At 41.9% G+C, this 10,534-nt stretch overlaps 1 pseudogene; it reads left to right on the forward strand.

Moving 5' to 3' along the window:
* Positions 1–1,435: 1,435 nt before the first annotated feature.
* On the forward strand, positions 1,436–2,589 carry LOC101781352 (annotated as a pseudogene).
* Positions 2,590–10,534: the final 7,945 nt, after the last annotated feature.

Genomic DNA, 10,534 nt, shown 5'->3' on the forward strand with positions numbered 1-10,534 from the left:
TAAGAAGTAGGAATAGAAAGGCATGCCCTAAATAATAGTCTTTTGAACTCAGTTCCGAAGAGAGAAAAGTATACATAAGTCACACAAAATATTCTAATTGTTCTTGAATCAATGGTTTCATGGTTCGGGCAATGCTCTCTGTGGCTCTCTGTGCCCCACCCTCCATTGACATTTGGCTAGGCAGCTCATAATTGGGAGCAGTGACATGCCATAGTTAATACAATATATGAAACCAACATACTCAACCAAGCCATTTAGGTATGGTCTTGTGAATGTAAGAAAATTCTTTCTTTCTCGACAACAGATGAAAGTTGAAAACTGGCATTAATCTGCAAAATCAACAAGATTATAGAAGAAAGGTAGATATAAGTAGAACTTATGCAATCAGATTATATCCAGAATGTTACCACGAAAGCTTTATGCAGATGCATGACCGTAAGGGCTTAACAGTGCAGTGGCCAATGAGGATGGTTCATGAACGTCAGAAGCAAGTTGGTAGTGGATGCCACGAGGGAGGAGGGGCACCGCCATCGAGGTGAGCTGCCTAGCCAAATGTCATGATTTAGATAGGTTCGGGCCGCTGAATAGCGTAATACTCTATGTCATGTATGTTGTATTGGATTATTCATGCTCGATGGGATTTGATCCTTTGGAGGGGTCCCTGCCCGCCTTATATATCTGGGAGAAGAAGAGTTACAGGTTGGTTGTTTACTAGAAACTAGTAGGATACGACTTGAGGAGTCCTACTCGGTCTCCACGAGTAGTTTCCTGGTCCTAGTCTAGCTCCCAGTTTTCCATATAGACCACGTCACCCTATACCATAGTCTTCATGTCAAATACGCTCGGGTGCATAGCCCTGTTTGTAGGATTGTATACCCTATCTGGTGGGCCTAAATATGTATATACGACAAACCTCCGAGTACTTTATAGTTAAATACGGGTGCTCCGAGTTCTTCTGTTGATATTGCTGACTTGTTATGGTGTTCTCCGAGTACTTCATTTGGTTGAGTCTCAAGAAGGAACCCGAAAGGAACCCGAGTACTGCCAAGCCTCGTGTTGATCTTGAAATCTTGAATCTTCCGTTGCTGAATCTTCAAGTTTGACCATATCATGTGAGATCTTCTCGTGACGAGTGCGATGAGTATACGTAGGAAGGCCCATGCATCTCCGGGTGCGGGCTCCCGCTGCTCTCCATCCCCGCACCCGCCGTGGCCATCTCCGATATTTCTGCCAATCGAGGGCCGGCTGCAGCGCCAGATACTGCGAGGAGCGGGGTCCCTCGGGGTGGCAGCGGCGGAGCAAGGCAGCACAAACACCGCCGAGCACCTCGCTCGCCGATCCTCCTCCTTCCAATTCCTCAGGTTCAATGCCCTGCACGGAGAGGCTTGCTCCCTCCAGCCGCCACTCCGTCCTTCACCCACCCGCTGCCGCCACCATGCTCTACATCATGGGCCTCGGCCTCGGCGACAAGCGCGACATCATGGTGCGGGGGCTCGACGCCGTGCGCAGCTGCTCCAAGATCTACATGGAGGCCTACACCTCCCTCCTCTCCCTCGGCCTCTTTTTACTCGGTGGCGCTCACCAACCTGGTACAGCTCCCTTCTCATGTCTGTCCACCACCTGTTCAATGAAATGCCTTCGTGGTCAGTCCGGGGAGCTGTTGCTCACAGGCGTCGCCGCTTGCTCGTTTGTTGCGTCCAGGAGAAGCTGTACGGGAAGGAGATAACGGTGGAGGAGCGCGTCGACCAGGTGCTGCTCGAAGCCGCCGACGTGGATGTTGCCTTGCTCGTGGTCGACGACCCATTTGGGTAACTGTTGCTTTGCTTCTTTCCCATTTTTGAGTTGGCTGTGCTGGAGCTTCTGTATATGGCAGATATGTGCTCATCTCTCAAATAGAGTTCTGGATACGAGTGACTGAATTTGGCATTCTATTGTTGAGTTGGTGTCCATGAACATGAGGATACCAATGATGGAGCACACACCAAGCACTTTTAGTACCAATATGTTCTTGGGTCAACTTGTATGCATGAATTTCATCTAAATTTGTTGGATTGTGTCACATCCCATGATTCATAGATGTCTTTTAGGCCTAGAGTTGATTGGTTGTCTCCTTGAGGCTTGAAATCTGTTCATCATGCTAGTTCCATGTCTATACATGCTAAATTTATGCCAGTTACATATTTACACCTACCTTTGTTGAACAGTAGGCAAGAGCTTCTTTATTTTGTGCTTATGTACAAACACATGTATGCCATTGCGCATGTTGGAAGTCTGATTGGGATTGCTTGTAAGCTTTTGTTAGTGTTATGAGTAATTTCTTTTTCTCTATTTCCATTGGGATGGGATTTTCAGGGCAACTACACATACCGATCTGGTTGTTCGTGCCAAGAAAATGGGGGTAGAAGTGAAGGTGATTCACAATGCATCCGTCATGAATGCAATTGGAGTTTGTGGGTTGCAACTTTACTGCTATGGAGAGACTATCTCAATACCATTCTTCACAGAGGAATGAGACCAGATAGCTTCTACAAGAATATTCAAAATAATTCCCGGCTTGGGCTGCACGCGCTTTGCCTACTTGGTTTGTGATTCTTGCCTGACCTTTTCAATGTTATATTAATCCATTGTTAACAAGAAAATAGGCAAGTGATCATTAGTTCATGGCCAGGTGTAATGTGATATAAAGTTAAATCTCAGCACATGATACACTGATAAGTGATTAGATCTTGGTCTTGTATCTTGTAAGCAAATGCAAGCAATGCTTAAACTGTTAGGCTGCCACAAAATTAAGGTATAGTTTTGTTCAGTCCCTCATCTATGTGATTTAAAGCACAAGATCTTTCTTATCATGTTCATTTCTGTTCCTCTATAAGATTAAAATGACACATTAAACAAACGCACGTTCCCGTGGAGGACGCAGCGGAAGCGACTTAATCCGGTAAGGTGAGGGTGCCTAGCTGCTAGCTGCACCCATGAAGGTGGAATCATATGGAGAGGATCTTGCTCCCTTCGATCCCAGCATAGGTAGGAGCCACAAATGCAAGGTTTCTCTCTCTCTCTCTCTCTTAGTCACACACACAAACACACCTTGATGCTGCTTTCTAATCCTTATTTATTTGATTAAATGCTCATGTGAACCTATGATCTATGTTGCCCCGTGATTTCTACACTAGATTTGATCATTCGAGTGTACTGGCGAAAATTGCTAGCTTTAGTATCCACTATCAATTCTTATTCATCCAGTTAATGGCCTTGTTTGTGAGCTGCCTTTTGTTCCTGAGATCTGGCATGCATTGTTGATAATAATGTGCTGTAGAACATGGCTTTTGTAGTGGTCTTTGAGATTGACGAGTCAGGTCCCATATTTCTCTCATTTTTGTTCTATTCCAACAAGCACTAATGGATTATTGCTAGGTATTTTTTGAGAGCTTTCTTTCTCTCTTTCATGAATGCATGCTACCTGATGTATTCCAAAATGGATGGGATGCTTGCACCAGATTGACCGTCAATGAACAGAAGGCAATGCTGTGCTGCCAATTAAGTTGCCTGGTGATGTTTCTAACATGCATTCTATACTATCTAGCATTTAGATTTCAAGCTACTGTCGTATCTGGTTTGTGACTGTATATTCTACCAATCAAGTTGCCATGTTTTTTCCTGTTTCCCTCCTAGATCTTTATTTTTACCTGCAGTGTGATGCTGCCAGTAGTGAGTTCATGTGTCACAAACAGTTGTTGCTGGATAGGTGGTTCCCGAGGTAACAAATTTGGTGTTAACTGGTTATATATGTAGGAATGATGTACTGATAGCTATTGTTTCAGTTGTGATAGGATGACTGCATGTGAGTTGGTGGTTTCTTGAAGTTATATTATCTTTTTTACTGATTTCTTATCTGTACATTTATCTTAAAATTTCTACATTGGATACACCCGTACCTATTTCACACATACCTTTTTGCTTTTTTTATGGTTCAGATGGATGTTGGAGATGCAAAAGGTAGCATGTGAAAGAGGTAAAAAATGCTTGAACTGATAATAAGTTTTCTCTAGCCTTGCAAAACTTAATTTCATTTCACTCCATCAAATATTGTGTATGGTTCATCCTCAACCATAAGTGGTGTATATAAATGAAAATTTCTACTCAAAGCTGTATAATTTTGGTGAACAAGAGTTGGAATCTTTGTGATGATCTTTACATTATAGAAGAAAAGCATAAAACTTTCTGAATTTTAGTCAGTCTCAAGTAGAGTTATAGTTTGTTATGGTTTGGTTGGGCGCTCACTTATGCATATTGCTCATTCGAAGGGAAATAATGTCTTAACCATACTACCTTCCTTTCAGATGCCCCATTTTGTCGATAGTTAAACTTATATCTGTTGGTCGTAATAATAAGGCTTCATGGTCTTTTGCTGCTTTTGCTTGTAAAAAAATCCCCTTATGTGAGCGAAATACGAGCTAGACCAATAAAATCGAGACTTGGAAATGCTTATGTACTGAACATGTCGACCATGATGTAAGTACACTGAAGGAGTATTCCATACATTATATTGTTCCGCTAAGAGTTCCATCCACTCCTTTTCCTTTTCTCTTTTTCTGATGATGGTTTGTTGTTCACCAGGTTATTACTCTTTGCTTTTTTTTTCCCTTGTGCTAGACTCTGTTGATTGACTGGTTTCAGCCAGCAATGATGTGCAGCGATCTTGCTTCAGAGACACTGGGCTCACATTCATAGTTTATGATTCAGTAACGAACTTGGTCAGTCAGCGATGATGTTCAGTTGGGAAGTTTCAGATTATCATGTTCTTTATATATACTGAAGTTAGTGTGCACTCCTTAATCTCCATTTTTATCAGTCTTATGACCCATTAATACTGATGGAGAACCATTATAAGCCTAATGCTACAAACTACATGTGGGAGTATGCCTGTAAGGTATCAGTTTACCATCGTAATGTAATGACAACACCGATATATCTAATATATCTATTGATCTTTTTTACAGTCAGACCTAGAGATTGAACGTCAAGAGGTCAAGGCCTAGCGCGCTGGTTAGGAGGTCAATGCCTACGCCACCCTGTCAGTGTGCTGCCACGAGCATGAGAACGGGGACGCCGTCACCCAAGGCTCTAGGTGAGTTTCATTCTTGTTGTCGGATGGACTAAAATACTTGAGTGGTAGATGGATCTCTGCGGCATCTGAACAATTGGTAGATGATCAGTTCACAATTACTTGAATTTTTTTTCATCTTCCTTATTTCCTTTTTCTTTTTTTTTCTTCTCTTATTTTTTTCCCTTTCTGTTTTTTCATCTTTTTTTGTTTCATCTCTCTCTCTTTTTCTTTAGCAGGGCAAAACTAACACCATCTTTGTTATGAGTAGAACGTGCAGCTAGGTGCTCACTGACTTGCCCCACTGTTGGTATATTTAACGATCATGAATAAATTCACAAGCGCACGAATATACCATGGTAGCATTTCACCCAAGAGTATTCCCATGGGTATTGTATTTCCCAAAGGAAGGCGGGTAGGTCAAAAGAGTTTACAATGCATATGAGTATATCATAAGATGGATAGAGCCGATACTCAAGGTAGGGGTAAGATAATGATGGATAGAGTAGTGTGACACACACAGAAGAATCATCTCAAGATAACTAAGCTAGGGAGAAGGACTATGAGTTAGCTCTAGGTTCATATATACTTCCTATATACTACACACAGATCATCCAAGGTTCGGCCCAACCCTTTGGTTCAGCCAACCCCCTATGGACCCCCCTCGCAACTGCCTTTCTCTAGGTGACTGCTTGGTGGGTCCCAATGGTGGTTGTGTGTGTTATCTGGTGGATTGAGGTGGTTGTGGTAGTTTGTGGGCCCTTGAATCCATGGGATGCACATGTGGCAACCTCCTATTGGTCAGAAGTGTGTTTCTTGGATCCATAGAGTGTGCTTTCTCCATCCTTTTGTGCTAATTCACCTGCAACCAAATATTCTCCAAGGACAAGTGGAACTACATTATTCGAAACTAATTACGCGTGTAAGAAATGCCAATTATCCTTTATTCTTGAGTATACTGACGGTCATATTTTGTACTTAATGACTATCAACAACTCCCGCAAGCCCTTTGCTCATCTCGAGAAAATGCTAAGACTTAGGTTGGTTGATCAGGAGTTGCTACTATGTTATATTCCTAACTTAAGCCAAGCCTGCAACAAAATATTCTACCAAGAATTGAATAAGTTGGCATTAATCTTACCTCTTACCTTACTTCTGTGGGGCATGTAGCTTCACCTTGTCTTGGGTGGTTGAGAGATAGTAATAGGCACCCCCTAGGGTTGATTCCCGATCTTTCGACGAGAGGCATTGGATAACTCGATTGGTATATGGAGATGACATTCAAGGCCCGACTACAGCCTTCCAAGCTGCGCCTTAGCAACCGATACACCACCTCCAATGTCTGCCACGATCTTGTGGAGCGCGTCACCCGGCTACTAGGGCACTCGTCCTGCAAGCAATCGAAGAACTAGCAAGAACAAGTATAACAAGTACTGAAATTACTAAATGAAGATGAAGGTTTCCAACTCAATCTCAATAAGGTGGGGTTCCGAAGATAGGAAGATGGGCCGCTGATCTAGCACGCGCACTTACAAGCAAGTAGCAAGAACTAAACTTGATCTAAACAAAACCCAACTATTCTTGGTGATGGCTAAGGAGTATATGAAGGTGGGAAGATGACCACCAGGGTATTGGGGTCATGCTCCAACCCTAGAAAGCGTCCCTAATGGACCCGACTTTATACACGACCCATTGGGCCAAATTAAAGTGACACATCACCTTTGGATAGAAAACCTATTGGTAGTAATTCGATCATTGCGGCTGCCTCATATCAGATATGGACTTGAATCTGGATCCATATGAAAATAGACTTCATAAAGAATCGTGAAGCACTTGAACGCTCCAATCCAAGTCCGTATGCAACCATGGTGACCATCACAAGTTGGTGCTGTCCTGGAGTCCGAATCCAACCTGCGTGAGTCCTTTTCCCTTTCGGTCTTCTCCCTAGTTCCTAACCAAAATAAGAGTGCACGCGTCTCCATAGTATAAATAGGATGGATAGGAACTCTTGATGTTTCAGTTGACGAGCACGGGCGCAAGTAATAGGACCAGAACCTGGTACTTGTGTAGGCGTGGATGTATCGTTGGTGTTGATGTCCTCATCATCCTCCCCTTCTTGCATTTGAGTCATCCTCGACTCAAGCTCTTCTTCTTCCCCCAAATATGGCTTCAAATCTGCAATGTTAAATGTGGAACTAACCCCAAAATTTGTAGGCAGATCAAGCTTATATGCATTATCATTAATTTTGTCTAACACTTTAAATGGTCCATCAGCCCAAGGCATCAATTTAGACTTTCTCAACTCAGGAAACCTATCCTTTCTCAAGTGCAACCAAACTAAATTGCCAAATTCAAATATTAGTTCCTTTCTACCTTTATCACCAGCAAACTTATATTTAGCATTCATACGCTTTATGTTTTCTTTAGTTGTTTCATGCAGTTTTAACATCAATTTAGCACGCTTAGTAGCATCAAAATTTAGTTTTTCAGAAGATGGCAAAGGCATCAAATCAATAGGAGCACGAGGCAACAAACCATATACAATCTGAAATGGGCACATCTCTATAGTAGAATATAGCGAACGATTATAAGAAAATTCAATATGAGGCAAACAATCTTCCCACATCTTAATGTTCTTTTTTAAAACAACCCTTAACATAGTAGACAAAGTTCTATTGACAACTTCAGTTTGACCATCAGTTTGGGGATGCCATGTAGTAGAAAATAAAAGTTTAGTTCCTAGTTTTCCCTATAAAGTCTTCCAAAAATGACTACGAAATTTAGCATCACGATCAGAAACAATTGTGTTGGGGACTCCATGCAAACGAACAATTTCTGGAATGAACAAATCAACAATATGGGTAGCATCATTAGTTTTATGACAAGGTATGAAATATGTCATCTTAGAAAATCTATCAACAACCACAAACACACTATCATGTCCCTTCCTAGTCCTTGGCAAACCCAACACAAAATCCATAGAAATATATTCCCAAGGAGCGCTAGGAACAGGTAGAGGCAAATACAAATCGTGTGGATTTAATCGTGACTTAGCCTTTTGGCATGTCGTGCAACAAGCAACAAACCTCTCCACATCTCTTCTCATCTTTGGCCAAAAGAAATGATCAGCAAGGACATCCGCCGTTTTCTTCGCTCCAAAATGCCCCATCAAGCCACCTCCACGCGCTTCCTGTAGCAACAACAAACGAACGGAGCTAGCTTAACTTGTTAGCTCTAAACACAAACCCATCACTAACGATGAATTTATTCCATCCTTTCCCATCTTTGCAATGCAGCAACACATCTTTAAAGTGTCATTAACATATTTGTCATTAATTGTTTCTAATCCAAAGATTTTGTAATCAAGTTGATTCAGCAAGGTATATCTCCTAGACAAAGCATCAGCAATAACATTCTCTTTCCCTTTCTTGTGCTTAATAACATAAGGAAAAGATTCAATAAATTCAACCCACTTAGTATGTCTACGATTTAGATGTCCTTGACTACAAATACGTTTCAAAGATTCATGATCAGAATGAATAACAAATTCTTTGGGCCACAAGTAATGGTGCCATGTTTCTAATGTGCGAACAAGAGCATACAATTCCTTATCATAAGTAGAATAATTCAGAAAAGGCCCACTCAATTTTTCACTAAAATATGCAACAGGTTTGCCTTCTTGTAACAAAACACCACCCAATCCAATTCGACTAGCATCACATTTAAGCTCAAAAGTCTTATTAAAATAAGGAAGTTGGAGGAGGGGTGAATGGTTCAACTTATCTTTCAGCATGTTGAAGGAATTCTCTTGTACTTTGCCCCAACTAAAAGGCACTCCCTTCTTTGTGAGCTCATTCAAAGGTGCCGCAATGGTGCTGAAGTCCTTCGCAAAACGGCAATAGAAACCAGCAAGTCCTAGGAAACTCCGCACTTGTGTGATAGTCTTTGGTACAGGCCAGCCCTGTATAGCTTCTACCTTGGCTTGATCAACCTCAATTCCCTGTGGAGTTACAACATAGCCAAGAAAAGACACTCAATCGGTGCAAAAGGTATACTTCTCAAGGTTACCAAATAAACGTGGATCTCGTAAAAGCAATGAAAACAACACGTAAGTGATCAAGATGGTCATCCATAGATTTGCTGTAAATCAATATATCATCAAAGTAGACTACAACAAATTTTCCAATGAAAGCACGCAGAACCTCGTTCATTAATTTCAGGAAAGTACTAGGTGCATTAGTTAACCCAAAAGTCATGACTAACCACTCATATAAACCAAATTTCGTTTTAAAAGCAGTTTTCCATTCATCTCCTAATTTCATACAAATCTGGTGGTACCCACTACGCAAATCAACTTTGGAAAACACAATAGCACCACTAAGTTCATCAAGCATATCATCCAAACGTGGAAAAGGGTGTCGATATTGAATGGTGATATTATTGATAGATCTACAATCAACACACATATGCCATGTTCCATCTTTCTTAGGCACTAAAATAACCGGAACAGCACAAGGACTAAGAGACTCACACACATAACCTTTGTCGAGTAGTTCTTGCACTTGTCGCTGAATTTCTTTCATTTCTTTCGGATTTGTCCCTTATGGCACACGGTTTGGCAAAGATGCACCAGGAATAAGATCTAGTTGGTGCTCAATCCCTCATATTGGTGGTAGCGCCACTGGGATCTCACTTGGAAACACATCAGAATACTCCTGCAAAATGTTAGCAACAGTAGGGGGCAAATAATGCTGCATGTCGTGAACCGAAATCAAAGCATCCTTGCATACCAAAGCATAGGCAACAGAAGTGGAAGCAACCAATTCATTAATATCAGATTTAGTACCAAGCAAGCAATGTCCTTTCACTCTTATCTCATCTTTCTTAGTACTAACAAATTTGATATTTTTATCGCTCTCGATTTTAGTTTTCTTAGCTTTAGCAACATCATCACGCACAATACCTTCAGGAGACATAGGAAGCAAAACAATTTTCTTATCATGGTGTATGAGAGAATACTGATTTGATCTACCATGATGCATACAATCCGTATGATGAGGACACCACGAGTACATCTACACCAGCAGCACCTCAGGCGCCTCCAGTTGCTCCTCCAGTTGGGCCAATCACTCGAGCCCGTGCGAGAGAATTAAACTTCATCATGCTGTTAAGGAACGAAGGCCCATCGGAATAAGAAGATGGCCCAACAGGGCAGCCCAGGTGGGGCGCCTAGGGTTGGGCGCCGTGACCCCTTCGGACTCCAGGGGCTGCGCCCCCTTTATTTAGTCCGAGTCCTTTTTGTTTACGACTTGAGTTTTGTTTTACATCTAGCTTTAGCTACTCTTGAACACGCGCAAATACGCGCTGTCCTTGTGATTCAGAACTCCACCTTCGAGTGATATTTAGATTGCTCGCCTCTCTTTCTTGTTC

The sequence above is a fragment of the Setaria italica genome, chromosome IV (assembly GCF_000263155.2).
Source record: "Setaria italica strain Yugu1 chromosome IV, Setaria_italica_v2.0, whole genome shotgun sequence".
In the NCBI taxonomy this organism is placed as follows: Eukaryota; Viridiplantae; Streptophyta; class Magnoliopsida; order Poales; family Poaceae; genus Setaria; species Setaria italica.